The 25723-nt window shown below is 42.8% G+C and overlaps 1 pseudogene; it reads right to left on the reverse strand.

Moving 5' to 3' along the window:
• Positions 1–1689: 1689 nt before the first annotated feature.
• LOC148773928 (cardiolipin synthase (CMP-forming) pseudogene) lies at positions 1690–6669 on the reverse strand (annotated as a pseudogene).
• Between the last annotated feature and the right edge of the window lie 19054 nt (positions 6670–25723).

The raw sequence follows: 25723 nt of genomic DNA on the forward strand, positions 1-25723 counted from the left end.
ATCTTTCAAATCATTGTTCCAGGAAGGCAGCAGGGCAGACAGTAATCATTCCAGTTTGAACGATGTTATCTGAACCTGCTGGCATCAGATTCTACTGGGCTTGGGAGCTGCTAAGTTTCTCCTTAGAAGGACACTGATCTTTGGAAGGCAAGAAAGAAGTAAGATTCCTCATGGTCTGCAAGGCCATTCCACGTAACAGTCCAGGAGGCCAGGACAATCCTCAGTTCTCGTCCAGGCCCTCCTGCTGCTGCTCCCGCATTCCGGATTCCGTGACCTCTGCTACAGACGCCCCCTTCCCCCCATTCCCCCATCACGGAAAGCTTCATAACCGATTGTCACTTGCTCCTTACTTGTCCACAGGCCCCTTTGGACTGTTTCATCACTGAGGTCTGGACAGCTCTCTCCACAATAATGGTAGCAAAGTATCCAGATTAGCTGAACAAATGGCTAAATGAACTGAATGGCTGTGATGGTTCTTTACCTCCATGAATGGCCCTTCTGTATTGTAAAACAGAAGCTTCAATGCAGTTCATACTTCCTCTCTTTTCAGCACAAGCTCATTCCATTTGGTCACCAAGTCCATCAGTTTAAATCCTAAAATATCTCCCGAATCCTCTTCATTACTTTGTCCCTACCTGAGTTTAGATTCTGAGCATCTCTTGTGAGGGTTGCCACATAAAATACAGGATGCCCCATTACATTTGAATGTTAGGAAAACAACACATTAATTTTTTTAGTATAAGTTTATCCAAATATTGCAAGGGACTTATGCTAAAAATTATTCATAGCTTATGTGAATTTCAAATGTAATTTGGTGGTCCTGTATTTAAATTTTCTTGCTATAAAATAATACATTTTTATTGTTATAAAATACATACAATTTTGCTCATGTAACCATTTTCACGTGTACAATTCAGTGGTGTTAAGTACATTCACAATATACCACCACCACCACTGTGCGTTTCCAGAACTCTTCCATCATCCCAAATAAATGTACCTCTTATAAAACAAGTCCTCACTCCCCACTGCCTACTTTCTCTAGGAACGTCTACTAGATGTTACCACAGTACATCTGCAGTACTGTTACTTCCTGTCTATACGAGTTTGCCTATTCTAGGTACTTTATGTGAGTCATACAATATTCGTTTTTTTTGTGTGTGGCTTATTTCACTTAGTGTAATATCTTTCAGGTTCACCCATGTTGTAGCATATACAAGGATTTCATTCCTTTTTAAATCTAAATAATATTCCATTGCATGTGAATACCGTGTTTTGTTTATCCATTCATCTGTTGTTCCATCTTTTGGCTATTGCAAATAATTTGCTATAAACATTGGCGTGTAAGTATTTGAGTACCCACTTTTCCTGGTGGCTCAGAGGGTAAAGCGTCTGCCTACGATGCGGGAGACCAAGGTTTGATCCCTGGGTCAGGAAGATCCCCTGGAGAAGGAAATGGCAACCCACTCCAGTATTCTTGCCTGGAAAATCCTGTGGACAGGGGAGCCTGGCGGGCTATAGTCCATGGGGACACAACTGAGCGACTTCACTTTCTTTCACTTTTTAAATTCTTTTGGGTATATACCTAGACATGCAATTGCCAGATCATAGGGTAATTCTACGCTTAACTTTTTGAGGAACTATCAAACTGTTAGCACATCATTTTTTGTTTCCAAGTTTTTAACTGCAAGGTCAGTGGCTCTCATTTCCACGACTCTCATGTCCATGTGTTAAAGGATCAACTATAACTGAAAACTCAGCTTCCAGAGAAGCTGCCACCAAGGTGAGGTGGACTTCTGTGTCTACCTTGCTGATGAGAACTGGTTTTAATTTTGTAGTGGCACAGCAAGGATTGAAATAGTTAGCACACATTCTCAATGTTGGAAGAGTTCAATATTTGACATCAAAATCATAGCAATCAACATTACATCTTTAAAATTATCATATATATAAGTAAGACCAGAATAATATCTACATAGGTCAAACTAATATAGGAGGTACTGATAGGTATTGCATCAGCAGGTTTACCAAGAACACATCCCAGAGTTGATTTCTGATTGTCCAAATTTTGAACAAAAGATTCATTCAACAAATCGAGTAGGCCAGTTAAAGCAAAAACTCATAATGCAATATGAAAATCTTCTCTGGTAATCAAATAGCCCCAGACTGAAGGCAAGCCAATTCTCATTCACAAAACATCTGGAATTGTCCATGGATTTTCACATAGGCCTGGCCGTGCTTTCCTAGCCCTGTCATTGCCTGGACCCTTGGCAGTGATGACAGCCTTTTTCCCCCCAAGAAGGCCCTCCAGTTAATTTTTAAAAATTTGTCATTTGGGTGCTTTATTGTCTCTTCATGTATCTAATAACTTATTTTACTCATTTGTTACTTGTAATTATGAGAGCTATAGTTTTATTTCTAGAAATTCTTTTTTTTTAACTACTCATTGTTTTCCTTTATTTTTTTCATTAAAATTATTTATTTATTTATTTATATGGCTGCACTGGGTCTTAGCTGTGGCACATGGGGTCTCTAACTGCAGTATGCAAACTCTTAACTGTGGCATGTGGGATCTAACTCCCCAGCTAGGGATCGAACCTGAGCCCCCTGCATTGGGAACTGGGAGCTTTAGCCACCAGGGAAGTCCCTCATTGTTTTTCACAGTGACACTCTTTTCTTAGTGTTTATTTCTTCATTGATTAGTTTAAATATGCTTATGCCATAACTTTTACGTTATACTATCTCAAGTCCTACTATTTACTGTCTGTTAACTCATGCATAGTTTTTCCTTATGTGTTTTTTGAAAATTTTGATTGTGAGCTCATCATTTGATTGATGAGACTAGCTTATGGCCTGGATTGTGAAAGTTTCCTCTTAGAGAGATGTTCCATTTAATTCTGGGGTATCACCGGCTTGGTAAAAATTGTATCACTGGTGGTATAAACTGTTATAAGAATTTCTTGGTCTAGAGATTCTGGGACCATGAGAATAATCAAAAATGAAATAGCCAAGAGAAAAGTAAAACCAAAGCCCCATGGAACAAAGCTCCAGGTTTTCCATCTCAACTGAAAGTATTTTATTTTAATATTTTTCCTCATTTAGAGTCTAAGCAAAAAGTAGTGATGTTCCTTGTTATTCAGTACTGGTGGATGGATTTTTTTTTCTAGGTCACCGTTTTTACTGACCATCCTGCTTATAGATGATCCTGGCTGTGTGTGTGGGTCTTAGGTCCAATTTCCTAGTCTTTGCAGAACTAAAAACTTATCTCCAGATCTTAAAAGGTGGCAAAACCTAAGCCCTTAAGTTGCTGAGTTCTATCATCTTCCTTGGAAGCCCCAGAGTCTCAGTATTCTAACTACTCTGTGCCTTTGTCTTGTCTCTATGTATATTTCTTCTTGTGTGTTCATCTATGTGTGTGTGTATTTGCGACCTGATTGACTAAATCTAGCTTGAACATCTGGAAGTTCTCGGTTCACGTACTGTTGAAGCCTAGTTTGGAGAATTTTGAGCATTACCTTGCTAGTATGTGAAATGAGTGCAATTGTGTCTGAATCTTTGTGACCCTCTGGACAGTAGCCATCCAGGCTCTTCTGTCCATGGGATTCTCCAGGCAAGATACTGTAGCAGGTTGCCATTTCCTCCTCCATGGGATCTTCCTGACCCAGGGATCCAACCTGTGTCTCTTGTACCTCCTGCACTGGCAGACATCTATACATTTAAGCTTTTATCTTTTCAGTCATAAATTTATTCAACATTTCCAGAGCATGAAAATGGAGAACTTTCAGGCACCTTACCTAGTTCTTTCTTATTTGCAAAATTAGAAGCCACTAGGAATTTTCTGAATCCATTGAACTGCAAATCTCTCATCTTTAAAATAAGAATCATGATACTATCTCACAGCCTTGTTTGACAATTCAGTTAAAATATTCACCTACTCACCTAGCCCAGAAACTGGCATGTGGTGAACACTAAGTGGTCATGTGGTGTTTATTCTCTTCATGGAACTCTAAGGTATTACAACTACATCACATCCTACTCTGCAATACTGACCAAGGAAGGACCTAGGGTGGCAAATGCCATGACCTCTGGAGGCTTCTAATGTATTAAACTGATATTGCTGCTGACACCAGAAGCATTGAAAAGATGTATTTTTAGTCCATTCTAGCAAGTATAAAGAAAACATTTAAAGAAGGATTTTAGATAGTCATTCTATTAAGCAGGGCTCGGTCGTGAGAATAAACTAGGGGCTGCATCCAGCTGAGAATTCCTTTTTCTGTTCTTTTTCAAAATTTCCGGGCTGATTTGTTCCTGAACCCTCATGGTAGGAGGTATTTCTGTGCACTTTTTGGTTTTTCTATACTTCTGTTTAAAATTCAAACTCAAGATTTAGAGTAGACAATCACTATGTAATGACACCAAAAATGCTACACCAACATTACTAAAAATACAAGCAAAAGAAAGAAAATATTCCTGTATAATCCCATAGTCCTAAAGTATTATAATTTTAATTATCCTTGATCCATGTACTCCTTTTCGCCTGTATACATTTTGCATTCTTAAATCATTCCAATCCCCAAAGAAAGGCAATGCCAAAGAATGCTCAAACTACCACATAATTGCACTCATTTCACATGCTAGCAAGATAATGCTCAAAAATCTCTATGCTAGGCTTCAACGGTACATGAACCGAGAACTTCCAGATGTTCAAACTGGATTTAGAAAAGGAAGAGGAACCAGAGATTAATTTGCCAACATCTGTTGGATCATAGAAAAAGCAAGAGAATTCCAGAAAGACATCTACTTCTGCTTCATTGACTACACTAAAGCCTTTGACTGTGTGGATTGCAACAAACTGTGGAAAATTCTTAAAGAGATGGAAATGCCAGACCACCTTACCTGCCTCCTGTGAACCCTGTATTCAGGTCAAGAAGCAACAGCTAGCACCAGACATGAAACAATGGACTGGCTCCAAATTGGGAAAGGAGTGCACCCTGCTTATTTAACTTTTATGCAGAGTACCTCATGAGACATGCTGGGCTAGGTGAAGCTCAAGCTGGAATCAAGATTGCCAGGAGAAATATCAATAACCTCAGGTATGCAGATGACACTACCCTTATGGCAGAAAGTGAAGAGGAACTAAAGAGCCTCTTGATGAAAATGAAAGAGGAGAGTGAAAAAGTTGGCTTAAAACTCAACATTAAAAAAACTAAGATCATGGCATCTGGTCCCATCACTTCATGGCAAATAGATGGGAAAACAATGGAAACAGTGACAAACTTTATTTTTCTGGACTCCGAAATTACTGCAGATGGTGAATGCAGCCACAAAATTAAAAGATGCTAGCTAGGTTGCTCCTTGGGAGAAAAGCTATGACCAACCTAGACAGCATATTAAAAAGCAGAGACATTACTGATAAAGGTCCATCTAGTCAAAGCTATGTTTTTTCCAGCAGTCATATATGGATGTGAGAGTTGGACTATACAGAAAGCTGAGCACTAAAGAATTGATGTTTTTGAACTGTGGTGTTGGAGAAGACTCTTGAGAGTCCCTTGGACTGCAAGATAAAACCAGTCAATCCTAAAGGACATCAATCCTGAATATTCACTGGAAGGACTGATGCTGAAGCTGAATACTTTGGTCACCTAATGCGAAGAACTGACTCATGGTAAAGTCCCTGATGCTGGGAAAGACTGAAGATGGGAGGAGAAGGGGACGACAGAGGATGAGACGGTTGGATGGCATCACCGACTCGATGGACGTGAGTTTGAGTGAGCTCTGGGAGATAGTGAAGCACAGGGAAGCCTGGCGTGCTGCAGTCCATGGGGTCACAGAGTCAGACACGACTGAGCGGCTGAACGATAACAATGACAGTATGGATACAAGTTTGTCATCCTTTATATTTTTCATTATTCTTTATAGCTCTTTTTTGCAGACTTGTGGTGAAGTATATATAACACAAAACTTACTGTTTTAACATTTTAAAATGTACAATTCAGTGGTAAATACACTCACATCATTGTGTGACCATCACTGTTATCTATTAATTTCCAGAACATTCATCATCCCAAACTGAAACTCTAATCTCTGAAACACTAGCTTCATGTAACCTCCTTCCTTCAGCCCCTAGTAAAACTATTGCACTGTCTCTGTGAATTTGTAGGTTTATAACCTTTATGATTAAACAATATTCTATTAAAGTATTCTAAAAATCCTCCCTTTACTTAATTACCTAATTTTTGGTTATGACAAGTTCTTCTGTGTTGACCATAGCTGTACATAATGCTGTCTCCTTTTGGACTGTCTTGGACTCTTTTCTTATAAGTAGTGACCAGCATCTTTTGACCATGCTTGCCTCACCCCACATTCGAAGAGTTTTGCACATGCTGAGAAACACCTCCCCAAAGTGGATGCTAAAGCTCACTCTCCCAGAACCTGGGCCCTTCCACATATACATCTACAAGAGACTCCAGTTTGGAAAGGAGCAGCGTGCAGGGCCTACCGACTGACAAGCTTGGGGGGAAAGGTTTCAGGCACCTTGGAGTCAAGAGCTTGGTGCTGGATGGCCAGGACCTGAGCTGTCTGAAGACTCAGGTCTGTCCAGGCAAAGTGGTGGTGCTTCTGGAGTACCTCCTGGTGCCCCATGATGTGGTTGGCCTTTATCCCTGGATGCATAGCTCCCAAGGCTCTTCTTTATCTTGCATCCCAGAGAGCCTATAAGTTTCCTCAAGTCTTTTAAGAAATTCCCTTCCTTCTTGAGCTAGCCAAGGTGGATTCTGTTGTTTTCCATTAATCATATAGTTTCCTTAGAATATTAAAAACAGAGGTTAATTTTTAAAAAATGGCTCTGCTACACATTTCTATTTTCTTCCAAAAGAGTTGAACCAATTGATAATACGTTACTAGAAACATATCATTATGCTAGATTCCACACTATTTTCTAACATGTATTAATTAACATTTAAAAAGATTACAGTATAGTTGATTTACATTAGCATGTGAGTTTCAGGTGTACAATACGGTGACTCACAATTTCAAATGGGTATCTTCCACTTGCACTTATTATAAAATATTGGCTATATTCCCTGCTGCTGTACAATATATCCTTGTAACTTATTTTATTTGTAGCAACTTGTATCTCTTAATCCCCAACCCCTAACTTGCCCCTCCCATACTAGTAACCACTAGTTTGTTCTTTGTACCTGTGAGTATGTTTCATTGTGTTATATTTATAGTTAGTTTCATTTTTTTAGATTACACATATAAGTGGTGTTATACAGTATATATCTTTCTCTAAGTTATTTCACTAAACATAATACCTTCCAAGTCCATCCATGTTGTTACAATTAGCAAAATTTCATTCTTTGTTATGGCTGAGTAGTATCCTGTATTGTATATATACCACATCTTCTTTATTCATTAATTTGTTGATGAACACTTAGGTTGCTTCCACATCTTGGTAACTGTAAATAATGCTGCTATGAACATTGGGGTGGAAATATCTTTTTTTCAAATTAGTATTTTCAATTTTTTCTGTATTTATATCCAGGAGTGGATTGATGGATCATCCGTTCCATTCCATTCAGTCGCTCAATCGTGTCCGACTCTTTGCGACCCCATGAATCACAGCACGCCAGGCCTCCCTGTCCATCACCAACTCCCGGAGTTCACTCAAACTCATGTCCATCGAGTCGGTGATGCCATCCAGCCATCTCATTCTCTGTCGTCCCCGTCTCTTCCCACCCCCAATCCCTTCTAGCATCAGACTCTTTTCCCAGTGAGTCAGCTCATCGCATGAGGTGGCCAAAGTATTGGAGTTTCAGCTTTAGCATCAGTCCTTCCAATGAACACCCAGGATTGATCTCCTTGCAGTCCAAGGGACTCTCAAGAGTCTTCTCCAGCACCACAGTTCAAAAGCATCAATTCTTCTGCGCTCAGCTTTCTTCACAGTCCAACTCTCACATCCATACATCACCACGGGAAAAACCATAGCCTTGACTAGATGGACCTTGGTTGGCAAAGTAATGTCTCTGCTTTTTAATATGCTGTCTAGGTTGGTCATAACTTTCCTTCCAAGGAGTAAGCGTCTTTTAATTTCCTGGCTGCAATCAGCATCTGCAGTGATTTTGGAGCCCCCCAAAAATAAAGTCTGACACTGTTTCCACTGTTTCCCCATCTATTTCCCATGAAGTGATGGGACCAGATGCCATGATCTTCGTTTTCTGAATGTTGAGCTTCAAGCCAGACTTTTCACTCTCCTCTTTCACTTTCATCAAGAGGCCTTTGAGTTCCTCTTCACTTTCTGCCATAAGAGTGGTGTCATCTGTATATCTGAGGTGATTGATATTTCTCCCGGCAATCTTGATTCCATCTTGTGCTTCTTCCAGCCCAGCATTCCTCATGATGTACTCTGCATAGAAGTTAAATAAGCAGGGTGACAATATACAACCTCGACGTACTCCTTTTCCTATTTGGAACCAGTCTGTTGTTCCATGTCCAGTTCTAACTGTTGCTTCCTGACCTGCATACAGGTTTCCCAAGAGGCAGGTCAGGTGGTCTGGGATTCCCATCTCTTTCAGAATTTTCCACAGTTTATTGTGATCCACACAGTCAAAGGCTTTGGCATAGTCAATGAAGCAGAAATAGATGTTTTTCTGGAACTCTCTTGCTTTTTCCATGATCCAGCAGATGTTGGCAATTTGATCTCTGGTTCCTCTGCCTTTTCTAAAACCTGCTTGAACAAAAAGTCTACAAACAATAAATGCTGGAGAAGGTGAGGAGAAAAGGGAACGCTCTTGCACTGTTAGTGGGAATGTAAATTAATGCAGCAGTTATGGAAGACGATATTGGGATTCCTTTAAAAACTAGGAATAAAACCACCATATGACCCAGCAATCCCGTTCCTAGGCATATACCCTGAGGAAACAAAAATTGAAAGAGACACATGTATCCCATTGTTCATTGCAGCACTATTTACAATAGTTAAAACATGGAAGCAACCTAGATGTCCATTGACAGATGAATGGATAAAGAAGTTGTGGTACATATACACAATGGAATATTACTCAGCCATAAAAGGGAACACATTTGAATGAGTTCTAATGAGGTGGTTGAACCTAGAACCTATTTTTTTTTTAATACTTACATTCAGTTCAGTTCAGTCACTCTGTCATGTCTGACTCTTTGAAACCCCGTGGACTGCAGCACGGCAGGCCTCCCTGTCCATCACTAACTCCCAGAGTTTACGCAAACTCATGTCCATTGATTCAGAGAAGCCATCCAGCCATCTTATCCTCTGTCATCCCCTTCTCCTCCTGCCTTCAATCTTTCCCAGAATCAGGGTCTTTTCCGGTGAGTCAGTTCTTTGCATCAAGTGGCCTAAGTATTGGAGTTTCAGCTTCACCATCAGTCCTTCCAATGAATGTTCAGGGCTGATTTCCTTTAAGGTGGACTGGTTGGATCTCCTTGCAGTCCAAGGGACTCACCAGAGTGTCTTCTCCAACACCACAGTTGAAAAGCATCAATTCTTCAGTGCTCAGCTTTCTTTATGGTCCAACTCTCACGTCCATACATGACTACTGGAAAAACCATAACTTTGACTAGACGGACCTTTGTTGGCAAAGTAATGTCTCTGCTTTTTAATATGCTGTCTAGATTGGTCTTAGCTTTTACATTATCATATGTAAAATAGATAGCCAATGGGAATTTGTCATATGGTTCAGGAAACTCAAATAGAGGCTCTGTATCAACCTAGAGGGGTGGGATGGGGAGGGAGATGGGAGGGAGTTTCAAAACAAAGGAGATATACATATACCTATGGCTGGTTCATGGTGAAGTTTGACAGAAAACAGCAAGATTCTATAAAGCAATTATCCTTCATAAAAATTAATTAATTAAAAAAAGAGCTATGCATCCAGATAAGCACACAGATATTTTGAATGTGGTAAGTTCAACCAAATTAAATATAATAGCTATTATGTAAAGATTGACTAATATGTCCCAGGCACTATTCTAAGCACTTTATATAAATCTCAAGTAATCATCTCAATAAACTCGTGGGGTTGAAACTATTATTATCCTATTTTACTGATTAAAAAACTGAGGTGAGAGAGGTCAGGTCCTGGCCCAAGGTCATGTGACTCTGATAGAGGTCAGACCAAGACTCCATGAGAGATTCAAGATGGATCAGCTAACCTAAACTGGGGAGGACCACAGGCATTTCCAGAGAAGGTGGTACCTGCTCTGAGTCTGGCAGGACAGGAAGGAGTTAGATGGGGCAAAGGCATTCTCAGGAGATGATTTAAGTGAGTGAAAGAAAAGATGACAGACATGATGTATTCAGGGACCATCAGTAGTATATATTGCTGAAATACAGAATTTCATGGGGAGCATAGAAGGGTTCTGATGTGTTCAGTTCAGTTCAGTTCATTTCAGTTGCTCAGTCATGTCCAACTCTTTGTGACCCCATGAACCACAGCATGCCAGGCATCCCTGTCCATTACCAACTCCCAGAGTCAACCCAAACTCATGTCCATCGAGTCGATGATGCCATCCAACAATCTCATCCTCTATTGTCCCCTTCTCCTCCTGCCCTCAATCTTTCCCAGCATCAGGGTCTTTTCCAATGAGTCAGCCCTTCGCATCAGGTGGCCAAAGTATTGGAGTTTCAGCTTCAACATCAGTCCTTCCAATGAATACCCAGGACTGATCTCCTTTAGGATGGACTGGTTGGATCTCCTTGCAGTCCAAGGGACTCTCAAGAGTCTTCTCCAATACCACAGTTCAAAAGCATCAATTCTTCAGAGCTCAGCTTTCTTCACCGTCCAACTCTCACATCCATACATGACCACTGGAAAAACCATAGCCTTGACAAGATGGACCTTTGTTGGCAAAGTAATGTCTCTCCTTTCTAATATGCTGTCTAGGTTGGTCATAACTTTTGATCAGTGGTCAAATCAGTAGGGCTTTACATGCCATGCTAAAAACTCTGCCCCCCTCTTTTTTTTTTTTTTTTTGCTTCACCATGTGGCTTGCAAGATATTGGTTTCCTGACCAGGAATTGAACTGGGCCCATGGCAGTGAAGGCACCAAGTCTTAAATTAACCACCAGACCACCAGGGAATTCCTGTGAAAACTCTGGACTTTGTTTGTTGACTTTTACCTTAATGGTAGAAGGGAGAAGCCAGTCCAGGTTCGACGCATGATACAGGATGCTCGGTGCTGATGCACTGGGATGAACCAGAGGGATAGGATGGGGAGGGAGGTGGGAGGGGGGTTCAAGATGGGGAACACATGTACACCTGGGGCGGATTCATGTCAATGTATGGCAAAACCAATGCAATAATGTAAATAATAATTATAATAATAAATAAATAAATATGAAAAAAAGAACTAGCATTTATTGCCCTGGTGGCTCAGAGGTTAAAGCGTCTGCCTCCAATGCCGGAGACCCGGGTTCGATCCCTGGGTCGGGAAGATCCCCTGGAGAAGGAAATGGTAACCCACTCCAGTATTCTTGCCTGGAGAAGCCTGGTAGGCTACAGTCCACGGGGTCGCAAAGAGTCGGACACGACTGAGTGACTGAACAGAACAGAACAGAAACCGTGTTACAAATCCCTCTTTTAGTTACTTGACGCAAGTTATTTCAACCTTTTTTCTATAAAATTTCCTCTCTTAAGACATAGGGATCACAAATTATTTTAACTAAACCAAAGGCTCTGTGGCAAACTATCCCATTTCATCTTGACACTGTAAGAAAGATTAATTAATGTCACAAAGTAACATTGTGAGAAAGTAATAAGAATGTTTTAATGAGAAAGTAATAAGAATAATATTCATGCATTATTTATACTAGATGAAAGCTTTGTAAGTACCATATCATTAACCTTAAAGTGACAGAACCCACTAACCACAAATTATCTCCATCTCATCCTGTGATTTCATTTTAAGGAAAGATAAACAGGAAACAAGAGAACAGTTGGTATGAAAGATATATGAAGAAAAAAACTACTTGTAGGTCAAGTCCTAAGGTCAATAAACCCTTGTTCCAGCTCACTGTCCCTACCTACAGAGTGTACAATGAAGTCTGGTGTCCAAAGCAAAGACCACTACCTCTGCAGGATGGCAATTATCAGTTCAGTTCATAATGTTACAATTAATAAAGCACAGAAATTTAACAGACAACATAGAATGGTGTTTTCCAAGATTAATTCATTTATTTTAACAAATGCTTATTGTCTGTTTAACTTTGTACTAGGCCTTTCCAGGGGCTGGGATTTCCTCCAGAAGAAGGGAGTTCCAGAGCTAAGACCTGAGGTATGGAGTTTGCCAGGTAGATAAGCAGGACAATGTGTGTTCCAGACTAAGTATAAGTGAAAGTCACTCAGTTGTGTCTGACTCTTTGCGATCCCATGGAGTTCAGTCCATGGAATTCTCTAGGCCAGAATACTGGAGTGGGTAGCCTTTCCCTTCTCCAGGGGATCTTCCCAACCCAGGGATTGAACCCAGGTTCTTTACCAGCTGAGTCACAAGTTAAGCCCAAGAACACTGGAGTGGGTAGCCTATCCCTTATCCAGCAGATCTTCCTGACCTGGGAATTGAACCAGGATCTCCTGCATTGCAGGTGGATTCTTTGCCAACTGAGCTATCAGGGAAGCCCGTTCCAGACTAAGGGAAATCCAAACCCTATGTGGAAAGTCCCTGAGCCCTTCGATGGGTTGAAGACATACAAAGAACTCTCTGTGCTGTTGTTGCTCAGTCACTAAGTTGTGTCTGACCCTTTGTGACCCCGTGAACTGCAGCACACTAGGCTTCCCTGTCCTTCACCGTCTCCCAGAGTTTGCTCTCCATGGTGGAAGATAGAGTCGTAAGACACATGTGCAAGTGCTGAGGCCAGTTTGCGCTCAGGGGCCAGATGACAGGAGACCTTCACTATGACAAAGGAAGTTGAGCAGGGTGGATGCTCATGATCAGATTCAGGCAATACAAAGGTTACTCTGGGGACAGAGAGGAGCTGCCATGGATGGGGGGACTAGAGGAGACCTGCGCCTATGGAAGACACAAGGCCCAACTCCAAGCCCAAGATAAAGGCTGCCCGTCTATGGCTGCTGCAGTGAAGAAAAGGCGGTAGAGCTGCTGGGGAAGGTGGCAATGATGAGTGTGGCAGAAAGCAAGAGGAGAGACTGAAAAGGGAGCCCTGGTCTCAGGCCCAGGCCACTGGGGTGGTGGCGCTCGTCTCTAAGATGGAAACAGGAGGACCACATTTGGAGGCTGAGACCTAAGTCCCAATTAGGTACGCCAGACCGGATTCTGCCCTTTGATAACCACACGTCCAGCCTGACTCCTGGTCTTTGGTGGTGGAAGGGCTCAAGTCAGACTGAGCCTGGACATAAGTCTGTCATTTTGCAAGGCCCCATTTTTCAACTCAAAGAAGCCAAAACAGATCCCCATTCACTTTTTTGCTTGTTAAAAAATTAAGCAACTTACAGATGAACATATGCTTAGTGGAAAAGTTCAAGTAATACAAATTTGCCTTTGCTAGATTTGTCAGAATAGATTAACAGATATCAAACTTTTGAATTCAAGACCTATTCAGAGCCACAAGGGAAGCCTGATATTTATTAATACCATATTAGAAATTGCCTGAGAAATTTAAAACGGTGTATTCATTTTTAAAAGATAAGGATAAATGCTAACAGAGGCCTATTAAATATTAATATAAATAGCATGTTTTTAAATAAAAATATATTTTCTGAAAAATTTTAATGAGAACAGTAACATACTTTAGTAACATATGCCTAGGCAAACCTGTTTAATTATAGGCTTAATATTCTTGTATCTACTAATATTCTTGGTCTCTACTTCTATCTTGAATCTATTGCAATATCACATATCTTTTTTTTCCTTTTCTGTTTTTGTTGATGTATAGTTGATTTACAATGTTGTACTGGGAAATTTTCTTTTTTAAATTTAATTAATTTATTTTAATTGGAGGCTAATTACTTTACAATATTGCAGTGGTTTTTGCCATACATCGACATGAATCAGCCATGGGTGGACATGTGTCCCCCATCCTGAGCCCCCCTCCCACCTCCCTCCTTATCCCATCCCTCAGGGTCATCCCAGTACACCAGCCCTGAGCGCCCTGTCTCATGCATCAAACCTGGACTGGCGATCTATTTCACATATGGTAAGATACATGTTTCAATGCTATTCTCTCAAATCACCCCACCCTCACCTTCTCCCACAGAGTCCAACAGTCTGTTCTTTACATCTGTGTCTCTTTTGCTGTCTCGCATACAGGGTTATCATTCCCATCATTCTAAATTCCACATATATATGTTAATATAGTGCATTGGTGTTTTTCTTTCTGACTTACTTCATTCTGTATAATAGGCTCCAGTTTTATCCACCTCATTAGAACTGATTCAAATACACTCTTTTTAATAGCTGAGTAATGTTCCATTGTGTATATGTACCACAGCTTTCTTATCCATTCGTCTGCTGATGGACATCTAGGTTGCTTCCATGACCTAGCTATTTGTATGTCTGGAAAATTTCAACATACATTCATGAGAGTGAGGGTGACAAAAGCAAATAGTTTTGTACCATTATGAAGAGAAGTTTGACCTCAAAGCTGCCCTGAAAGGGTCATGGGGACCCGAGAGACCCCTGGGCTTCACTTTGAGAATCACTGAACTAGGCATTGGGGAGTGTGTGGTCATAGCGTAACTGGGTTTTAGAGAGGTCCCTGGCAGTCTCAAGAGAGACAGCCACAACCACAGAGGAGCTTAGTGGTGTCACATGACATGCAACTACCTGCACCTCACTTAATTACCCATGAAGTGGTAAGCCAGAGTAACTCCAAGGGCTCTTCACGCTTCAAAATTCTATGTATTTATAAGCCAAACTATACTAGGTACTCAGTACATATTTTTTAAGGTCTATATGAAAAATGAAAGAGCAAAGAATGTATGATGTTGTTGAAGGATTTTTGCATTGAGTAAAAAATTGGACTAGAATTCAAGGGTCAAAAACACACACAGCCTTAAGCCAGCAGTCTTGAACAAAAGTAGATGCAGGCCGGTGAGGGTGGTGGGCTCTGTGATGGACTGGGGAGCTCATATCCCACTCAAAAGACAGAAAGTTCGGATCTTGTATTAGACATCACTCTAGACCTGCAACGCAGTCTGAGTTTGCCCTGTGGACTGTGAATTGGGGTTTGTTTTTTAATTGGAGTATAGTTGATTTACAAAGTTGTGTTAGTTTCAGGTGTACAGCAAAGGGTGTCAGTTACACATATACATGTATTCACTCTTTTTTAACGATTCTTTCCCATGTAGGCTGTTACAAAGTGTTGAGTAGAGTTCCTTGTGCTATACAGCAGGTTCTTGTTAATTATCTATTTTTATATTAGTTCGGTTCAGTTCGGTTCAGTTCAGTTCAGTCGCTCAGTCGTGAACGACTCTTTGCAACCCCATGAATCACAGCATGCCAGGCCTCCCTGTCCATCACCAACTCCCAGAGTTCATTCAAACTCATGTCCATCGAGTCGGTGATGCCATCCAGCCATCTCATTCTCTGTCGTCCCCTTCTCCTCCCGCCCCCAATCCTTCCTAGCATCAGAGTCTTTTCCAGTGAGTCAACTCATCGCATGAGGTGGCCAAAGTACTGGAGTTTCAGCTTTAGCATCAGTCCTTCCAATGAACACCCAGGATTGATCTCCTTTAGAATGGACTGGTTGGATCTCCTTGCAGTCCAAGGGACTCTCAAGAGTCTTCTCCAGCACCACAGTTCAAAAGCATCAATTCTTCAGTGATCAGCTTTCTTCACAGTCCAACTCTCACATCCATACATCACCACGGGAAAAACCATAGCCTTGACTAGATGGACCTTGGTTGGCAAAGTAATGTCTCTGCTTTTTAATATACTATCAAGGTTGGTCATAACTTTCCTTCCAAGGAGTAAGCGTCTTTTAATTTCCTGGCTGCAATCAGCATCCGCAGTGATTTTGGAGCCCCAAAAAATAAAGTCTGACACTGTTTCCACTGTTTCCCCATCTATTTCCCATGAAGTGATGGGACCAGATGCCATGATCTTCGTTTTCTGAATGTTGAGCTTCAAGCCAAACTGTTCACTCTCCTCTTTCGCTTTCATCAAGAGGCTTTTGAGTTCCTCTTCACTTTCTGCCATAAGGGTGGTGTCATCTGCATACCTGAGGTGATTGATATTTCTCCCGGCAATCTTGATTCCAGCTTGTGCTTCTTCCAGCCCAGCGTTCCTCATGATGTACTCTGCATATAAGTTAAATAAGCAGGGTGACAATATACAACCTTGACGTACTCCTTTTCCTATTTGGAACCAGTCTGTTGTTCCATGTCCAGTTCTGACTGTTGCTTCCTGACCTTCATACAGGTTTCTCAAGAGGCAGGTCAGGTGGTCTGGGATTCCCATCTCTTTCAGAATGTTCCACAGTTTATTGTGATCCACACAAAGGCTTTGGCATAGTCAATGAAGCAGAAATAGATGTTTTTCTGGAACTCTCATAGTCATGTATATATGTCTATACACACGACTATATAAAAAATATGTGTATATGTCAGACACAGTCTCCCAATTTTTCCCTCCCTTGTTATCCCTTGGTAACCACAATTTGTTTTCCATGTTTGTGACTCTGTTTTGTAAATAAGTTCATTTATACTCCATTTTTTTTTGGATTCCACATATAAGTGATATCATATGATGTCTGTCTTTGTCTGACTATGTCTGACTCAGTATGACAATCTCTAGGTTCATCCATGTTTCTGCAAATGACATGATTTCATTCTTTTCAATGACTGACTAATATTCCACTGTATCTATGTACCACATATTCTTTATCCATTCCTCTGTTGATGGACATTTAAGTTGCTTTCATGTCCTGGCTATTATAAATAGTGCTGCAATGAACATTGGGGTGTACATATCTTTTTGAATTATGTTTTTCTCTGCGTATATGCCTAGGAATGAGATTGCTGGGTCATATGATAGTTTTTTGTTTTTTTAGTTTTTTTAAGGAACATCCATACTGTTCTCCACAGTGGCTGCACCAATTTATATTCCCACCAACAGTGTAGGGGGGTGGGGTTCCCTTCTCTTCACACCCTCTCCAACATTTATTACTTGTATATTCCTTGACGGTGACCCTTCTGACCAGTATGAGGAAATACCTCCTTGTAGTTTTGATTTGCATTTCTCTGATAACTAGTGATGTTGATAATCTCTTCATGTGCTTTTTGGCCATCAGTATGTCTTCTTTGGAGAAATGAATTGGGACTGCTGAGCCAGACAGTCACATTCCTTTCAACTTGTAGCAGAGCCTTATTAAACCTCTTCAGGAAGACTGGGTACCTTATGGTGCTTCTTCCCTTCCTCCTCCAAATCTAAACCTATTCATGGGAAAGGATGTAGTTATCTCACTCCTTGAAGAAAACTTCAATCAGAGAGACTACAATCATGAGATATTTCCATTTCTACATGGTTTACCTCAAGCCAAAACCAGGACGCGCTGATTGTGGAATCTGGGTAACAGTCATCAGGCCAGAATGGGGAGATTTGGCTGTGCTCCAGAATCCACCACATGAGCCTACGTGCCCAAACCTGGGAGCTGAAGCACTGCCTATTAAGATCTTTTCTACAGAATCACTCTACAGGTGCTTTGATGGTCAGAAGCCTTTCTCCTGGGAATCTATGTCTCAAGAAGGTCTCAGCTAAGGCAGGCCCCACCTGGAGCCAGTTCCTCCTTTCTAACAAGAATTTACTTCCTACAGCCACCCAAACCCAGAAATTTGCTATAGTTAACCAGCATCTTTGATGCCATATAACAGGGCTTCCTGCAGAGCTTCGCTTCTCAGGTAGGATTTATAAGAAGTGTTGAGCAGTTTGTTATTTTCCCAGAAAACAGGTTAGGATGTTGGCAAACTCCTTCCTGAGTGCCCACCCTGCTCCTCTGCATTCCATAGGCCCAGGTCTCTGGGGTTAAGCTGAGGACAGTTCCACTGAGCCATTACTGGAAGAACCACAGAAGAGTGGGAGAAGGGAGTGGAGCCTTCCATCTCCCGAGAAGTGGGGGATCTAGAGTCTGGGCTGACCTTCCAGCCAAACCTATATGGTCCCCTGATTTGCCAAATACTTTCACACAGACATCACTCTAAAACCCGGGGGCCTCAGACAGCAGAACTCTCTCTGCCTCTAAGACTTCTTCTCTGGCCACTAATGATGAAGGGAAATGAAACTTTCTTCACAAGATCAATCAATGCAAGATCATTATAAACCAAGCTTCAAGACTCAGGAAGACCCACCTATTTTGAGAGTGTTTTGGATACACACAGAAAAATTCGAGGTTCATTACAGAAACCTGAAAGTTCTGTTGCAGTGAAAACAACCCAGATTGTTAGACTATTGCCTTCTTTGTTTGTAAGCTGCAAGCACATGGAGCGTCTCAGGAGCATTTAGTGACTGGGTTTAGGAGAGGTTTTGACTACCCATCTCGTATTCAAGTGACAACACAGCTAACTGTGAGGTTTGAGCATGGAGAACAGCAGGACACAGTTCAGTTCAGTTCAGTCGCTCAGTCGTGTCCGACTCTTTGTGACCCCATGAATTGCGGCACGCCAGGCCTCCCTGTCCATCACCAACTCCCGGAGTCCACCCAAACTCACGTCTATTGAGTCGGTGATGCCATCCAGCCATCTCATCCTCGGTCGTCCCCCTTCTCTTCCTGTCCCCAATCCCTCCCAGCATCAGGGTCTTTTCCAATGAGTCAGTTCTTCTCATGAGGTGGTCAAAGTATTGGAGTTTCAGCCTCAGCATCAGTCCTTGCAATGAATACCCAGGAATGATTTCCTTTAGGATGGACTGGTTGGATCTCCTTGCAGTCTGAGGGGATCTCAAGAGTCTTCTCCAACACTACAGTTCAAAAGCATCAATTCTTTGGCGCTCAGCTTTCTTCACAGTCCAACTCTCACATCCATACATGATCACATAGTTAAGCTGTAACAATGGTTGTGAAGGGTGCAAATGAATGCCTGACCCTTCAGTCACGGAAAGAGGCAGTGGATGGGTCTTTGGGGGCTTTCAGCTCTTTGCTTTGGTTTTTTCTTTTAATGAGAAACAGAGTATTACCCTAAAAGGTGTAAAAAAGTCACCAAAGAGATGGTATGGGAAAACCCTTTGTTGAGCCCACAGAGGCCAGATTGTTTCCCTTCCTCCACACACACACTACACACACACACACACACACACACACACACACACAGTGCAGCTGGGAAGAGAGCTAAACCCAGTACTCAAGTACCGTCCTTAGACTTGAGCAGTGGGATCCTCCTCTGAGCCCTGGTCCTGAGGATGTCCCTCATTCTGGAGTGCCTTTCTTAAAGAAGATTCCCTTCTGGTGTCCAGGAAGGCCTGGGTGGGCAGTGCCGTTGGGACAGGCTGTCTTGGGCCCAGACAGAAACCTACACGGGCCTTGGTCTCTGGTCCTGTTTCACCTCTTCACTGCACTCTCCAATCCTTTCAGTGTGCACATGGGGTTGACCAGTTGCCTCTAGGGGCTCTAGACCTTGTGTTTATGTGGTTTTCCCAGGGTCCTGTAGTCAGTTCAATTCTAGGAGAGTAGCCTGGTGGGCAAATTGCTGCTGTTGGCACGCACGCTTGCTTTGTGGGATTGTGTAAGCCTGGCTGTCAGAAAGGGGCTAACACTACTATTATATTTAGACTGCTCTCTTCCTGATCCTGCCACACACCCCAAGGGGGCAGTCCTGCTTGAAGCCCTCAAAATCCATACCTCAAAGAGGCATTGGGGATTTGAATCACACCCTCAGTTGTGTTGGTTTGTGTGTAAGGAGGGAAAAACAAAGGACTTTGAGGAGTGTTTGCTTTTCTTTTTACTGTATCTGTGATTGAAGGCCGACTCGCTGGAGTGGTGGCACCAAGGTTTGCCTCAGGCATGTGGGCTCTGTGGCATCATCAGGTACTTTCCCAGCAGAGGGAAGAACAGATGCCTGAAAGTGGAAGCTCCCACTGGGTGGGGATATGGCTTATCATTAACTTTCCTCCCCGAAATCAACCAGCGTGCCTCTTAGGTCGGACCTTGTACTTTTCCCTCCTCTCTCCCTTCCTCCTGTCCTTCTTTCTTTCCTTCCTACATTTCTGCCTTCCCTCCTCTCTTCCTCCCTCTCTTTTTCTTTCTCTCTGATGGCAGTGGGGGGGCGGTTATGGATGGGATTTCCGCATCTTTTATTCCACTCTATACAATGTCAGCATGCTTCAGAGCACACTGCCAGACCATCTCCCCGAACAGCTCAAACACCTGGGTGCAGCCCTAACGTTCTCCCCAGGCCATTCACATAGGGTTTAACTTGAACCTCACTGAACTCATCACAACATTTAGTTATACTTTAAACCTTGTTTCGTATTGACAGTCTGTTTCCCTCACTAGGGCGTAAACTTTTTGAGGGCAAGAGCCATGCGTGTCTCATTCTCAGTTAACAAAATAGGTGCTCAGCAAATACTTTCAAATAGTGGCTTGAGTGATTTCATCACTGGACTTGCATCTGGCGGAGTGTTTGTCCATGTGCTCTCTACATTCTCTTTCTTTAAAAACCTTAGGTCATGTTCATGTTTGGAGAAATTTCTTGTATATTACTAGTGTTTTCTTCCTTGGAATGGTCTCCTGAACTGACTTCCAGTTGCTCTAATATGGATCAAGTGTGCTGGTCTAGTATAGACTTCTGTATCAGATAGACATGGGTTTGAATCCTGGCTCTGGACTATTTTCTAGCTGTGTGACCGTGGGCAAGCCATTAATCTTTCTAAGCTTTAGGTTTCCCACCTGCAATACAAGGACAAAAATTTCTACCTCAAAGAGTATTATGGTGGCAAGGAGTAAGAGATGATGTATGCAAAGCAGTTTGTATCTTGGCTGGCATATTTTAAACACTACAGTCATTAATACTGGTTTTTCTTCAGTGCTGTGTGCTTGCTGTTCATAGTCGCTCAGTTGTGTCTGACTCTTTGCAACCCCCATGGACTGTAGCCCGCCAGGCTCCTTTGTCCATGGGATTCTCCAGGCAAGAATACTGGAGTGGGTGGCCATGCCCTCCTCCAGGGGATCTTCCCAACCCAAGGATCAAACCCAGGTCTCCCACATTGCAGGAGGATTCTTTACCATCTGAGCCACCAGGGAAACCCAAGAATACTGGAGTGGGTAGACTAAGAATTGAACTGGGGTCCCAGGAATTGAACTGGGGTCTCCAGCATTGCATGCGGATTCTTTACCAGATGAGCTAACTGGGAAGCCCCTTTCTTCAGTGCCTACTGCTAACCACTGGTTCTGTGCTTACCCTGAGGATATAGAGATGAACAGGATGCCTTTCAAATCTCCCAGTAGACACGAAGGGGCCTGAGCACAGACCTGGACTTGGGAATGAGGCAGGACTGGCTCTCAGACCTCGGAGACTGGGCCAGAAGCCTGAGTGGAAGATAGGGTGGTGTGAAGAAGATAGGGTGGTGTAAAGAAGATAGGGTGGTGTGACGAAGGAAGGGAGGGGAGGAAAGAGAAAGTGAAAGTGCTAGGCACTCAGTCGTGTTCAACTCTTTGCAACCCCATGGATGGCCCTCTGAGCTCCTTTGTTCATGGAATTCTCCAGGCTAAAACACTGGAGGGGGCAGCCATTCCCTTCTGTAGGGGATCTTCCCAAACCAGGGATCGAACCTGGGTCTCTTGCATTGCAGGCAGATTCTTTACCATATGAGCCACCAGGGAAGCCCAGGGAGGGGAGAGGGGAGGACAAAATCCAATCCCAGGTGAGTGCATGGCCCAAAAAATGATGGACAGAAGAGAGACTTAGGAGAGTAAGAGTGAGGGATGGGGGCCACACAGGTGTCAAGTGGAGGTTGAAGCCGGCCCTGAGTGGCGGATTCTTTTATTAAGCCTTATTCAGCAGAGTGGGAAGGAGGTGTTGAGGGCTGGTCACACACTGTTCTCAAGGAGTTTAGCGCATAGTAAGGGAGGCTGACACATAAGTAAATAATCATATAAATAAGGATAAGCATGTGTGCAAAGTCCAGAGGAAGCACAAAGGAAGGATAAATGGGAGGGAAGTTGAGTGGTGGGTGTGGCAGGAGGAACCAAGGCAGGCTTCCCAGAGGAAGAGTCTAGGAGGGTTTAGGGGGACGGGAGGGAATTTAGTGAGAGGCAGAATGGGTGCAGGGCCAGAACATTAAAAGGAGGAGAAGTAGAATAGCATGTTTGGGTGTTCCATAATAATTAGGGCTTTCTCTGACTGTCAGAAAAAGAAACACAAAAAAAGCAAAATGGTTGCCTGAGGAGGCCTTAAAAATAGCTGAGAAAAGAAGAGACGCTAAAGGCAAAGGAGAAAAGGAAAGATATACCTATTTGAATGCAGAGTTCCAAAGAATAGCAAGGAGAGATGAGAAAGCCTTTCTCAGTGATCAGTGCCAAGAAATAGAGGAAAACAATAGAATGGGAAAGACTAGAGATCTCTTCAAGAAAATCAGAGATACCAAGGGAACATTTCATGCAAAGATGGGCACAATAAAGGACAGAAATGGTATGGACCTAACAGAAGCAGAAGATATTAACAAGAAGTGGCAAGAATACACAGAAGAACTATAATGAAAAGATCTTCATAACCCAGATAACCATGATGGTGTGATCACTCACCAAACATCCTGGAATTTGAGGTCAAGTGGGCCTTAGGAAGCATCACAATGAACAAAGCTAGTGGAGGTGATGGAATTCCAGTTGATCTATTTCAAATCCTAAAAGATGATACTGTGAAAGTACTTCACTCAATATGCCAGCAAATTTGGAAAACTCAGCAGTGGCCGCAGGACTGGAAAAATGTCAGTTTTCATTCCAATCCCAAAGAAAGGCAATGCCAAAGAATGCTCAAACTACCACACAATTGCACTCATCTCATACACGAGTAAAGTAATGCTCAAAATTCTCCAAGCCAGGCTTCAACAGTACATGAACCGTGAATTTCCAGATGTTCAAGTTGGATTTAGAAAAGGCAGAGGAACTAGAGATCAAATTACCAACATCCATTGGATCATCAAAAAAGCTAAAGAGTTCCAGAAAAACATCTACTTCTGTTTTATTGACTACGCCAAAGCCTTTGACTGTGTGGATCACAACAAACTGAAAAATTCTGAAAGAGATGGGAATACCAGACCACCTGACCTGCCTCCTGAGAACAGTTAGAACTGGACATGGAACAATAGACTTGTTTCATATCGGGAAAAGAGTACGTCAAGGTTGTATATTGTCACTCTGCTTATTTAACTTATCTGCAGAGTATATCATGCAAAATGCCAGACTGGATGAGGCACAGCTGGAATCAAGATTGCCAGGAAAAATATCAATAACCTCAGATATGCAGCTGACACCACCCTAATGGCAGAAGGTGAAGAGGAACTGAAGAGCTTCTTGATGAAGGTGAAAGAGGAGAGTGAAAATGCTGGCTTAAAACTCAACATTCAAAAAATGAAGATCATGGCATCCAGTCCCATCACTTCACAGAAAATAGATGGGGAAACAATGGAAATAGTGACAGACTTTACTTTCTTGGGCTCCAAAATCACTGCAGATGGTGACTGCAGCCATGGAATGAAAAGACACCTGCTCCTTGGAAGTAAAACTATGGCCAACCTAGACAGCTTATTAAAAAGCAGAGACATTACTTTGCCAACAAAGGTCCATCTAGTCAATGCTATGGTTTTTCCCGTAGTCATATGAGAGTTAGACTATAAAGAAATCTGAGTAACAAAGAATTGATGCTTTTGAACTGTGGTGTTGGAGAAGACTCTTGAGAGTCGCTTGGACTGGAAAGAGATCCAACCAGTCAATCATAAAGGAAATCATTCCTGAATATTCATTTGAAGGACTGAAGCTGAAGCTGAAACTCCAATACTTTGACCACCTGATGCAAAGAACAGACTCATTGGAAAAGCCCCTGATGCTGGGAAAGATTGAAGGCAGGAGGAAAAGGGGACGACAGAGGATGAGATGGTTGGATGGCATCACCGATTCAATCGACATGAATTTGAGTAAGCTCTGGAAATGTGGTGCTGGAGAAGACTCTTGAGAGTCCCCTGTACTGCAAGGAGATCCAACCAGTCCATTCTAGAGGAGATCAATCCTGGGTGTTCATTGGAAGGACTGATGCTAAAGCTGAAACTGCAATACTTTGGCCACCTCATGCGACAAGTTGACTCACTGGAAAAGACTCTGATGCTGGGAAAGGTTGGGGGTGGGAGGAGAAGGGGATGACAGAGAATGAGATGGCTGGATGGCATCACCGACTCTGTGGACATGAGTTTGAGTGAACTCCGGGAGTTGGTGATGGACGGGGAGGCCTGGCGTGCTGTGATTCGTGGGGTCGCAGAGAGTCGGACACAACTGAGCGACTGAACTGAACTGAACTGGGAGTTGGTAATGGACAGGGAAGCTTGGCGTATTACAGTCCATGGGGTTGCAAAGAGTTGGACATGACTGAGTGACTGAACACCCACTCCAGTGTTCTTTCTTGCCTGGAGAATCCCAGGTACAGGGGAGCCTGGTGGGCTACCGTCTGTGGCGTCGCACAGTCAGACACGACTGAAGCGACTTAGCAGCAGCAGCAGAGTGACTGAACTGAACTTAACTGGCTGTCAGCGGTGCATGGACTGGGCTGGGAGAAGGCATTTGGTGAACCTTCTTCAATGTTCACAGTCCTGACATATTTCTTTAAAGTGAGCAAGTCCTCCTGTAGAATGAAGCAGGAAACCGTAACGTCTGGTGCCCCCCGTTCTCCTTGGTCTGAGTGGACCAGGTAGAAATGCTGACACTGGAGTCTCACAGAACTCTTCTGCTTACCACTGTGGGAAGTGAGCAAGTTCCAGAACTCCTCTAAACTCCGGTTTCCTCATCTGTAGAGCAGATAAAATGGTGCACACCTGATAAGGATGTTGTTATAATTAAATGAGATGATGCATGTAAAGAGTTTTGCATAGAACCCGATACACAACACGCCCTGGTACGTATTGGTAGCATCTACATATTTATTAATCCGTTCATTCGTTCGTGCATGTGTTGGTTCACCATTCACTATCAGACCCCGGGAGCACAGGGACTAATAAAGTTTAGTCCCTGCCCACAAGAAGCCTCTGACGGCTATTTGTGTGGGAGGGCAGACAAACAGATGATTACAGTGCTGTGCGAGTGTGACAAGTGCTGTGGCAAAGGCATCTACAAAGTGACGACGGCAGCACAGAGGAAGGGCACGCTGGCTGCCATGGTGGCGATGATGATGACCAGAGCCTGGGCTACATGTTGAGGAGAGGTGTCTAGTCCCTAGGAGCCAGATCAGGGCCAGCCTTGAAAGTCAAGTCAAGGCCATCAGCCCTTATCCTGAAGGCCACAGAAAGCTGCCAAAAAGTCTCAAGTGGTGGAGAGAACTGATCCCATCTGTGTTCAGGAAGGTCACCCTGGCCCCTGGGAGGGGAGCCAGGAAGCCCTAAGGCTCTGAGTGAGAAATATCAATAAAGAGGTCCCGTCAAGAAACTGGGGGTCCCAAGGAGGTTGAAGAGCCAAGATCTGCTGTGGCAGGGCAGTTAGAGGCCTGGACTTGTGAGAGTTTTTGGTCAGAGTTTGGGACATTGAAAATCTCTTAAGGAGTATTTAATA

Source organism: Moschus berezovskii, chromosome 25, assembly GCF_049115385.1.
Source record: "Moschus berezovskii isolate FMDL1 chromosome 25, NW_MosBer_1.0, whole genome shotgun sequence".
NCBI lineage: Eukaryota > Metazoa > Chordata > Mammalia > Artiodactyla > Moschidae > Moschus > Moschus berezovskii.